Raw genomic sequence first — 12072 nt, forward strand, 5'->3', positions numbered from 1 at the left:
CAATCCAAGGACCATCTACAGGACTTTAACTTTTTACCTGCATGGCAAATTTCACCAGTTTACATGGCAGTTGTTCAGCCGAAAAGGTGACAAAGAGACAGACAGAATTACTTTCACCACTATAATATTAGTAAAGTAGTAATGTGAATTATAGACATAAACCTGATTATTTTTGACCGGTATTGTTACTATTTGTCTTGGCACCGACTTCAAACATATCAGTTGGTAACGCATATACTTAAAAACGGATAATATTTTATTTCATCCTTTTTGAAGTCGGTTTTCTTTTTTTTATAAATGTTTTTATTCTTCAATTTTTAGTTTTAAGGCATTGTTAAAAGCTTATGAGTGACGTATGGCGCATAATAATGCGTATCACTAAATTCGAAATTATTCCTGTCACTACACAAACACAAAATCCATCCTCCGCCCCGCCACTGACCCAATCCCTCAAACATCACTCAACCTCACAGCACATCAACCCCTGATCACGGAACCCCTCGACCCTGAACCCCAAACCTTTCAACCGCCATTTCCCGACTCCTCAGTAGTTTTACCATAAGTCTTATACTGACGTATTCGCTAGCGTGTACGTAACTTACTTTCTATGCGTCGTGCTGGCATCCTATTAGTGCGAACGAGATGTATAGAAAGTAAGTTACGAAGACGTTAGCGAATATGTAGTAGTGTCAAACTCGTGGTAGGGCTACAGTTGTACTTCATCAAATTGGTGATTTTCGGGGGGAAATGCTTAAGTTACTATAGAAAACAACGATGTCGCCTTACTCGTGACTTTAAAAATTGAGGAGTTCCCTTATTTCCTTATGAATTCCGTCATCAAATTAGAACCAACAATGTTATGGGAACACCTTAGAGGTAACTTCGTTCAAACGAAAAAATAATTACTCAAATCGGACCACGGGTTTCGGAGTAATCTACATTTATAAAATCATCATCATTATCATCAACAATCATCATCATCAGGTCCACTCTATCAAATTAGTGATTTTCAAGAGGAAATGCTTGATTTGATACATGTGCCTTTAACAATTGAGGAGTTCCCTCAATTCTTCATGGATCCCATCATCAGAACAGCACCAGATTAATGTGGGACCACCTTGGAAGTAGGGTAGACCGGGGACAATTGAAACAATTTGCCTTTAACCGCCTGTGATCGTTATATTTTTATGAGTAGAAAGATGTACGCTCGAAATATTTCAAGGTTAGTTATCTGGTTCCTAAATAAAATGTATTTGAACGGTCTATAGTCCATAGTTTTTTTTAAATAATGTAATAAAGATAATGGGGCAGTATGGTTCAATTGACCTCACATGACTGTCAATTGAAACACTACGTGAGGTTAATTGAAACACTCAAATATCTTCGGCACAATTAAAGTACTTATATCCCTTTCAATCTTTTTCATCACTACCTCAGCATACAATGAGCTCATTAAAAGTTTGCAAGCATAACATAAACATATTTCAATTTATGAGCATCTGAACATCTCTATAATAAAACTTGGGGAAAAAATAGTACTTATACGACTTTTAATTTTCTTTTTCGCTGCCACCTTATGCGTTTACCTTAACCAAAGTAATTTTAATGAAATTCTAAGATATAACGATAAGGAATCGCAAAAAACAAGCACAATTATGTTCCATACAAAAATGCTTGTTTCAACTATAACAATGTTTCAATCATAACCTTTCCCACACACCCTGTGATGAGTGTGCAGACGTCGGAATGTAAAATGAAATAATAGGCGCAATAAAATATCAGTTTAAATTGTTTTATTATTATTAGAAAGGAGGTGGCCACTTTTTTTGCAGAATTATAACCCATTTTTATATCTTCTATAGGTATATCTGATGCTGCTTCTCTTTTTTTTTTGTATCTTGCCAGCGAGACATGATCTAAATCAAACATTTGGGCCGCTTTTCTTAAGGACTTCCCCGAGATTACTTCCTCATAAGCCTGTTGATAGGCAAACAGGCTTTTTGAGGTTCGCTCCGTGAGATGTTTCCGTTTTCGGGGCATCTAAAAAAAACAATTAAATAAATGTATTTTACAGAAATGGGATGTAGTAGTGTAGTATTATATTTTTAATAAGTAGGTAACTAATAAACCTAGGTAGGTATATAGGGTGAATAGTAATGAGACGCATTATTTTAAGGAACGTATAGAGCAGCTTATTTGCAATAATTTAGTTTTATTTAGATCGCGCTGCCTATTGGATAAAAAAGTTTACGTACCTATGGTTTATTCGATTTTAAAAAGTGATTCAAATGTAGTATGTACCTACATGAACGGTTTATTTTTGGTTTTTCAGTTTTTATTGAAGGGGGTCATTTTTTATAGGACTTTATCTAAGTTTTTTTTCTTGCCTTCATCATAAGCTTATCATAACAATCAAAAATTATTTTTTCAAGATCAGCTGCGTGAGTTACTATTTACTAACCATCTGTTGTATTGTGTATCTACAAACATACGGGTCAAACAGAGATCCTTTTTTTTCTGAAATCTGTTAATAACCATTTATTATATACACAAAAACTTTTTCCAGATTGTCACAAATACTTTTCTGAAATCCGCATCAAAATCGGTTTAACCGAACGTGAGATAATCGTGGACAAACAAACATACATACAAACAAACGTACGGGTCAAACTGAGAAACAAATGTTCACATAGCCTCGAATAATAAAACTGTAGATTGTATATCCATAATATATCAACTAGGGCAAAAACTACACGAAAAACAATAGAACAAACATGTGCTTTTGAAGTCGGTTACTTTCAGGGACGATTAAAACGTGAGGACGATTGAAACGTTTCAATCGTCCACAAACAAGTTGTTTCTATCGTCCCCACACCAAGTTTTTCACTTCAAGGTCAAATATAATATGTAAAAAAGACTCTAACGCTGATCAACGGCCATTGAAAACATTCGTTTGTTCCTAACTATAACACCAAAGTAATTTGATTAGTCAAAACACAAGAGTAAACGAAGATATAAGAAAATATACGAGACCACAAATACTTACTTTTTACCGCGAAAAACTGGCTTGGCTCGTGGACACTCCCGTCTCGCACCGGCGCTTGAGCGCTACTGGCCGAGGATTCAAACATGGCCGACCGCGTGTTCCGAGTATTGCGTCAGACGCGTAGGTATTATAGTTATCGAGAAATTTGACTTGTTTCAATCATAACGTGTTTCAATTGTCCCCGGTCTACCCTACCTTCTTTCGAACAAAAAAAGAATTGCTGAAATCGGACCACGGGTCTCGGAGTAATCGCTGAACGTCCTACATTTTAAGAAATCGTCATGATTATCATCAAAACAATCATCATCATCAGGTCCACTTCATCAAATTGGTGCTTTTCAAGAGAAAATGCTCGAGTTGCTTAAGAAAACACCCAAATCACCATACATGTGCTTTGAAAAATTGAGGAGTTCCCTCAATTCCTCATGGATCCCATCATCAGAACAGCACCAGATTAATGTGGGACCACCTTGGAAGTACCTTCTTTCGAACAAAAAAATAATTACTCAAATCGACCCACGGGTCTCGGAGTAATCGGTGAACATACATAAATAAAAAAAACATAGCCACAACCAAATACAGAACCTCCTCCTTCTATGAAATTGAAGTCGGTTAAAAATAGCAACTAAAATGTGATTTACTATTTCTTCTATCGGTGTAGATAAAGAAACGAATGAATCAGATTCTCATGCCTTTTTTATTCTTACCTCGGAAACAATCTTTAAAAATATGATAAAGAAAGGACTTTAGTGACGCAGTTGTGGGCAAAAGCTAGATTATTTTAGTGTTTTAACACAAGATACATTAAATTCTAAAGCGTAAGAATCTCAACGCTTTCCAGTCTAAGAAGTAGGTCGGACACAAATCGACGACAAAGGCACGGCACCGCCGTCACAGCGCTCACTTTATTGATAAATATTTTTAACCCTTTTCCTCATTTTGTCTGATTAATGGTTCGGAAGGATCATGCCCTAAATCAGCGAGAAGAGAACTTTCCTTACACTGGCGTCTTAAAGGAAAATGGCTTTTATAGTGTTTCCGTTTTAAACATCCTTAGTACTTTTTTCGTTTGAGCGACGATACAAGGGTGCCTATTCATTAAAGGAGTCTGTAGCCAACTTTAAGGGAGATTACGTTGCGGGTTCGAGCTTGCAAAGTATTTGAATATAGTTTCAATAGTGATATTACATTACTTATCATTTTATAGCTACAAAACATTACAAAAAAATACCAAGTTATAATAGCGTCCTCAACTCATTGCTAAAATGTTATTTACAATAATTCTCTTAATATTATTTACCTACAGTTGAAGTCAAATATATGATTAAGTACATTTTTTTGTATTACTAAGGTTTAAGATTTAAAAGTGTAATGTTTAAAAAACTGCACAATCATTGTTTGCATTTTAATGTCTTCATTTTTTTAAGCAGCTAGGCACTTTTTGTGATCATAATTTAATTCGGAACCTTTTATTGGAAATTATCTAGATTTTCTCATAGATTCCGTATTTTCTAAAAAACTAATGTATAACTTAATTATCATTATCAAAATAGTTAATAATTGATTTGATTTTACCTCACCAGCCTATAAGTATAAAGTTTCCTCTTTGTATAAAAAGGATAATCCCTTACCTACGCGAAATCTAATATTCATTATGAACTTATTAATATTTTACGACATGAAGTAAAGTAGCGATGAGAGTGGGTGTTAAAGAAAAAGGATAAGATATTATAGATTATATAGATACGCCACACAATATTTTCTTATTTCGCTACATAATATTATGTAATATATACCTGACATATTATAAACCTGCTTATAAATAAAAAACGCCGCGGTTCACTAGTTTAACACCTACGGTGCCATAGTCAGGCACACAGAGAGACACACGCACATATACATGGTGTGTCTGACCATGGGGCTTTAAATCCAGGGCTTGATTTTACTCGCTAAACTGAGCTACTTTTACTATAGGACCAACCCTAAAATCGGGGAAATTTTTTTGGCTTTTCCATAGAAAACGTCGACATCTGATCAGCCAAAATGTATGAAAAAGTAAACATTTTTTTCGGGATTTCGGGGTTGGTGCCATAATAAAAGTAGCTCAGTTTAGCAAGTAGAATCGAGCCCTGAATTTAAAGCCCCATGGTCAGACACCCTGTAGACCGTGTCTTTCACGATGGCGCGCAAATTTGACACATCTAACCTTTTATGGCATGAGCATGACAATACGAAGCACGCGTCACTTCAACGGGTTATAAATTATACCTTTAAACCTTCCTCAAGAATCACTCTATTGATAGGTGAAAATTCGTTCAGTAATTTTTGAGTTTATCGTGAACATACATACAGGCAGGCAGACACGGCGGGGGACATTGTTTTATAAGTGTATTGACATACTTCATTAAAACAATGTCACTTTATTAACCCTATTGCCATCTAACGGAAACAACACAAACTTTCCGCAAGTCCTGAAACCACAGCATTCGTCATCACTCGCCAGTTACCTTACAAATCGAGAGCACCATCTGACGCAAGCGTGGGTAAACTTTTACCGCTGCCTCGCACCAATTTCAGGACGCGCCCGCCCTAAGGGTAAGGCTATGTTCGGAAATTATGAATAGATGGAGCCACTCATAGAATGAGGTTAAACGCATGAAGCGCAACGTAGATGTCACTGTAGCGAGACGGTTCCATTCCAAGTATTAAGATTTCAAAATGTCTATATGCATCGAGTTGTTGTTATTTAAGTGAAGGACCCCTTTATATGGCACAACCTATTTATATTGTGTGAGGTCACCATTACAACAAAAGTACAACTTTAATCTCAAGTCAAATCTCAGCACAAAACAATAGGTACCTTAAATTCGCTTATTTATATTTAATTGATGTTCAAAATATGAATTGTATCGTCCAGTCGCCTGTTCGGAATTGTTCCAAAAAGCTTTTCTACATTCGGAATACTTTTTTATACGAGATCTCTCATAGCGATAAGCCGTAAGCGATTGACCGTTTAGACTTATGACGTCATAATTATATATTGGGGTCTATTCGATCCACATCAATGTAATATAATCAGCATCAAAAGTAGCGTATCAGATTATGCGCCAAAATTATCTACACAGCAAGCATCTAACACCTTAACAAAAAGAGTGGGTATCTCCTATGTCTAAAGCAGCGGTCGGCAACCAGCGGCCCGCGAACCTCTCACTTGCGGCCCGCGAGCTTTCCTGGCTAACTATTTAGTAGAGGATGTAATATTGATAAATGACAATGTCTAATAAAAGTGATAAATATTAACAAAGTGCGGCCCACGTCGACTTCGTTAACTGCTATGTGGCCCTTGGCTGCCAAAAGGTTGCCGACCGCTGGTCTAAAGAATATCTATAATAACAGGTTTAAGAACAAATTTAAATGTAGAAAAATTACTGTCCTGGATGAGACTTGAATCATCTGGATCAAGTCTCAAAGAGAGCAGTATTTTTTTTACTTTTAAATTGGTTCTAAACTTAATAGCATCGTTCGCAGACATTTCGGCTTGTTAAAAATTAAATTAGGTTTAGGAACACTTGAGGTGGTATATTGGTATTAGATACCCAGTAGGTGTTAATAATTTAAGAGCGTCACCCCAGCATCATGAGGAAGCAATAAATTTAAAATAGTTAGACGGACAAAAACAGCGGGCTTAAATAAATAACAATAAGTTCAAGCGAAACCATAGAAACAAGTGCAAGGGTAATTTATAGCTTCGAAGAAACTACAGAAAGCTACGCAATTCAACGTTTATACTAGCTTTCACTGGGAGAGATAAAGGGCCGTCACTGTACACAACGGTAAACTAATCTAGAACCTCAACACATGACCCTAAGGTCTACAATACGATACGCAGCAGTATCTACCTTGGTTTATTCGAATGTTTCAGACGACATGTGCGAAACATCCCCTGGCCTGCGCTTGCGGCGCCTACGAGGCACTTTGACATTCTTATGCGGGCGCGAGATAGAGCAACGCTGGCTCCATGTGCGGGAGGAAGACAACAAATCCTGAGCGATCAACTTCGGACGGGACGTCGCGACAAACGGGGTGTGCAGACACTTGTAGCGAGAATGTATTTTATTCACTGTTAATAAAGTCGACCCTAGGTTAAGTAGAGATAAGCTAGTATGGTAAAGGTTTTTCGCTAAGAACAGGGGATGAAGGAGGGACACTGAGATTCGAGACACCAAAGAGGACGGCGCGACCATTAGATTTGCTCTTGCTATGAAATATCGCCAAGTGTTACCTAACTTTGTAAAGTAAATTATATTTAATCCTGTATAAAACCAGATCTAGAATCAGTGGTTCCGGTTGGGCAGTATAATCCAGTTAAGTACCTAACATTAGGCCAAGAGTTAATAATGCTACCTGCCAAACTATATTACGAGTATTTAAAGGTGACATTCTATAATTATATACAATGAGTTCGACTCTCATTATTGTTAATACATATGGTTAAACACATCTATAGAATCAGGGATTCAAGTTCCCGCAGATAATTTGATGTAAATGAATTGTCAATGGAAATATGTACTGATATTGTATTATGCAGTTGAGTGTTACAGACTAATTTTAACATGTGCATGTTAAGCCGTCATCCGCAATTATGCTGTGTATACTGTTTTGGAAATTACTAGTAGATTGTTAATTGTTATTGTTAGACAACTGAAACTTGTAAGCACCAATGTATCTAGACATTACAATTTTGATTATTAATGGTCGAGCCAAGGTTTTCCTGGGTTTTTCCTGGTTCGACGAGTTTACATACATATTGTTCCCAGGATGGTATGTGCGTTAGTTATTGTCATTGTTTAAAGACTTCATCAAATTCTGGTAATAGTTCGAGCAATAAAAGGCATAGGTTGCACTTCACATTTGGATTACCACAGTGTAAATATTACTTATTGAGTTTAGATCCAAACACAAATAATTAACTTCTAGGCACCTAATGCCTTATATAACTTTTCATAGGAACGCACTATACCATACAAATTTGCGATAATAAATTCAAGTATATAAATCGCCATGCGCATTTTCCTTACAAACACCCCAAAGTAGTTCAGACCGTTTATATGACAGTAAATGCATCTAGTTTCTCTCTTTATGATCCAACGATTTAGAATGGTACATTTAATCAACCCCAAATACCATCTCACGTGGTGCCGTGGCGCAGGATCTAGATTTTGTGTCTAAATTAAACTACACAAAAAAGACACAACTAGAAAAAGAACCTTAAAAAAAAAAATCAAACACAACGTAGGAAACATTAAATTTATTAAATTAATATGACGATCACTAAAATATATTTACATACTTGAGAACGGTCTGAGAGGGGTATCAGGTTACCTAGAGTGCTAATAGACTCCAGTTGAAAACCATTATTAGTGTGAGTTTTTTAAGGTTTGACAATTAAAAATATCCAAGACAGTATACCTACTTATATGTCATTGAATTTTATTTTGTGTGTGTTTTGTGTACAGTGACGTAGATATTTTGTGCTAAATTGAGAGCTAAATAGTCTTTTGTAATACAAGTTTTATTTGATTAGGTTAGACTATGGTTTAAAATTCGCCTTGAAGGTTGCAAATAGGCGCGAAGCAGGTACCAAACAACGGAGAACAATAGGACCAGAAGGTTTCCTTGGGCAGTTCAAGATTAGATAGCGTAGTACGAATGCCGTTGTAGGAATATCGACCATAGGACGTAATATAATAGAGTTATTGATGGCGAGATGTGACAGGTGTGGTATTTTATTTAAAGCGGAGAGTGAGATAATATTTAGATCGAGTTTTAATGCCGTCGAATAAATAATAACTCATATAATAATTATCAAGTTAATAATGTGCGAGCTTCTGTAGCGAAGGACTTTACCGTTATAATAAGAAAGTAAATTCGGTTGTAATAAGATTTACGAGGTTACGTAAATTATGTAAAGATCTAGTAGAGTTACTGTTGATGCATTTGTTAGAGTTGAGAAACTTAGCGGAAACCGGATAATAGTGCAAAACTGAGTAGTTTTCGCTTGTGAATTTATGACGAACGCGATGTATAATCCATTTGAAAGATCATGTAGTATTGTATGTATGTATGTCACAGAAAGATTTACCGTTTAAAATTATAGGTTTATACGCACCTATTGTTTTATATATCTTTTTATAATCAGAAGTACACAAAGTAAATATTTATTTCAATTGATGTTGTTCCACGTAAAATGTGTTTATATATTTGCTATTGAACATGAATATTAATTGTTGAAAATGAACTTATCAATTATGATTGCCCGTTTAAATAGTCCATGGTAGTAATTCTACAGATGACACTAATTTAAATTGTTTTACGTCGGGAGGGTTTGGGAATCAAGTAAAGCTGTCATTAGCGAGGTTGAACAGACAATATTAGAAAATTTACATTTGACATTATGTGCCTGGCTTTAATAAACAACTAGATTTGATCTCAGGTAGAAAAGCTTTCATGTATACTGGCAGTTATGACGCGGAATTGGAGGGAGTCTAACCGGATGGGGATAACCTCTGAGGACGCAATTTGCTGGGCTTTCTTTTGTTCCTGGAACACAATTATATTTGGATATTTTATCTTTTATTGAGGCTTGTAATTTGTACACATTAGAAGGGATGCTTCGACGTTACTACGTCAAGAAGAATAGGGACTCGATTAATTGCCAGTATAGACCAAGGTTATACGGCTTGCGTAGGATACCCTGTGCCCACACAAATTGAAGCGCTGAGGGTCAGCACTGGCCATAAAAAAAAAAAACAAACTGGTACCATTTAACATCAAATACTATCACAAACCAACATAGTGCACTTGTGCACTTGCTGACCCTCCATATGAAAAGGCTACGTAGCAATCACACATATTACTGGAGCCAGGCCCTAACGTGGGTGGTGCAAACGGGATCAATTCTAGAAGTTTTGGCGTTATGGATGACGGACCCGGTCTAGTCAATCAAACCTATCGTCATTTACACTTAGGAGCGACTGTTCTTGCGCCCCTCCTCTGTTGGACGCAACAGACCCAGGGAATTAAACACTCTCGTACTAGACGAACGATATTTATAGCAGTGCATGTTCCGCTCCATGAGGAAATGACTCTGTAACGTGTGGCCAGGCCATTGTCTGTTCGAACTATTATTTTTTTGGAGAAAAAAAAATCAGGTAACTTACTAAAATTTTAAAGCCATATTACATTTATAGAAAACTCTATTATAACAATATTTAAAGACTCCTAAGAATACATTTAACAAAGGGGTTTTGATATCATGACAGTAATCGAATAAATGAAGGAAAGTAAATTTTACTATACCACAAGATATAGTATATCTTATCAATTGCAATCTTACCATAATTTGGATAATATGGACACGGGAAAGTTTGTTTTAGATGCAGTTTTAAGTTTTATGGGGCGAGATCTCTTGACAAAAATACAGGCGTTAGTATCAGTAAATGTAAACATGATGGGTAAATAGTTAATAACAGAAATGAATGGGAATTATATTATAACCAGCAAACTAATTGTAATATGTGTGAACTTAGTATGAAAAAATCTCTGGCCAGAGTATTGCGTGATTTTGAAAGGAGTGGACGAATGCAACTTAGAATCTTGAGAGGTAGTGAGTGAATATTACGATTGTTTGATGACGAATGAGTCAAGGGATCTCGTTATTATAAACTGTAACTTACGGGCTCGGCAATTTTTCTTAATTAATTTATAATTATATAAACGCATTAGTGTCGAACATACAGCTGTAATTAAATTTCATTATCACATAGGAACAACGTTCAAAGATACGTAATGACTTACATAGACAGGTAGCGACTTCAAGAGTACCTACGAAAATTATTAGTTATTTAAAATAAGTATTAAATGCTAGTAGCAGTAGCAGCAATTGACCTCTCCATAGTCAGGTAGCCACACAAAGATAGGCGCCGGTGCTAGAGCTTTATTTATTTGTTTACTGCCCACTAATACAATTCCCATAATAGACCGTTGTTAAAGAAAGACAATGCTCACTTATGTACGAGTGGACTGGGGTTAGTTTTTTTAAACCGAGACAGTTATTTGAGGGGAGAGATAAGTTACCAATATCCTCTGTTGTTCTACATAGTTTGTGTAGAAGACCAAAAGGGAACGATGTTGTTTTGGTCATCTACCCAGAGAGGGGTGTGAGGTGGTATATTGGTATTAGATACCCAGTAGGTGTTAATAATTTAAGAGCGTCACCCCAGCATCATGAGGAAGCAATAAATTTAAAATAGTTAGACGGACAAAAACAGCGGGCTTAAATAAATAACAATAAGTTCAAGCGAAACCATAGAAACAAGTGCAAGGGTAATTTATAGCTTCGAAGAAACTACAGAAAGCTACGCAATTCAACGTTTATACTAGCTTTCACTGGGAGAGATAAAGGGCCGTCACTGTACACAACGGTAAACTAATCTAGAACCTCAACACATGACCCTAAGGTCTACAATACGATACGCAGCAGTATCTACCTTGGTTTATTCGAATGTTTCAGACGACATGTGCGAAACATCCCCTGGCCTGCGCTTGCGGCGCCTACGAGGCACTTTGACATTCTTATGCGGGCGCGAGATAGAGCAACGCTGGCTCCATGTGCGGGAGGAAGACAACAAATCCTGAGCGATCAACTTCGGACGGGACGTCGCGACAAACGGGGTGTGCAGACACTTGTAGCGAGAATGTATTTTATTCACTGTTAATAAAGTCGACCCTAGGTTAAGTAGAGATAAGCTAGTATGGTAAAGGTTTTTCGCTAAGAACAGGGGATGAAGGAGGGACACTGAGATTCGAGACACCAAAGAGGACGGCGCGACCATTAGATTTGCTCTTGCTATGAAATATCGCCAAGTGTTACCTAACTTTGTAAAGTAAATTATATTTAATCCTGTATAAAACCAGATCTAGAATCAGTGGTTCCGGTTGGGCAGTATAATCCAGTTAAGTACCTA

At 36.6% G+C, this 12072-nt stretch overlaps 1 long non-coding RNA gene across 1 annotated transcript; it reads right to left on the reverse strand.

Moving 5' to 3' along the window:
• Nucleotides 1-1159: 1159 nt before the first annotated feature.
• Nucleotides 1160-3242, reverse strand: LOC134679508 (uncharacterized). Its single transcript, XR_010100345.1, has 2 exons — nucleotides 3047-3242; nucleotides 1160-2040 (listed from the first exon to the last, which is right to left on the reverse strand). It is a non-coding gene; the product is annotated as an uncharacterized LOC134679508 (long non-coding RNA).
• Between the last annotated feature and the right edge of the window lie 8830 nt (nucleotides 3243-12072).

This window comes from Cydia fagiglandana, chromosome 1, assembly GCF_963556715.1.
Source record: "Cydia fagiglandana chromosome 1, ilCydFagi1.1, whole genome shotgun sequence".
Lineage (NCBI taxonomy): Eukaryota > Metazoa > Arthropoda > Insecta > Lepidoptera > Tortricidae > Cydia > Cydia fagiglandana.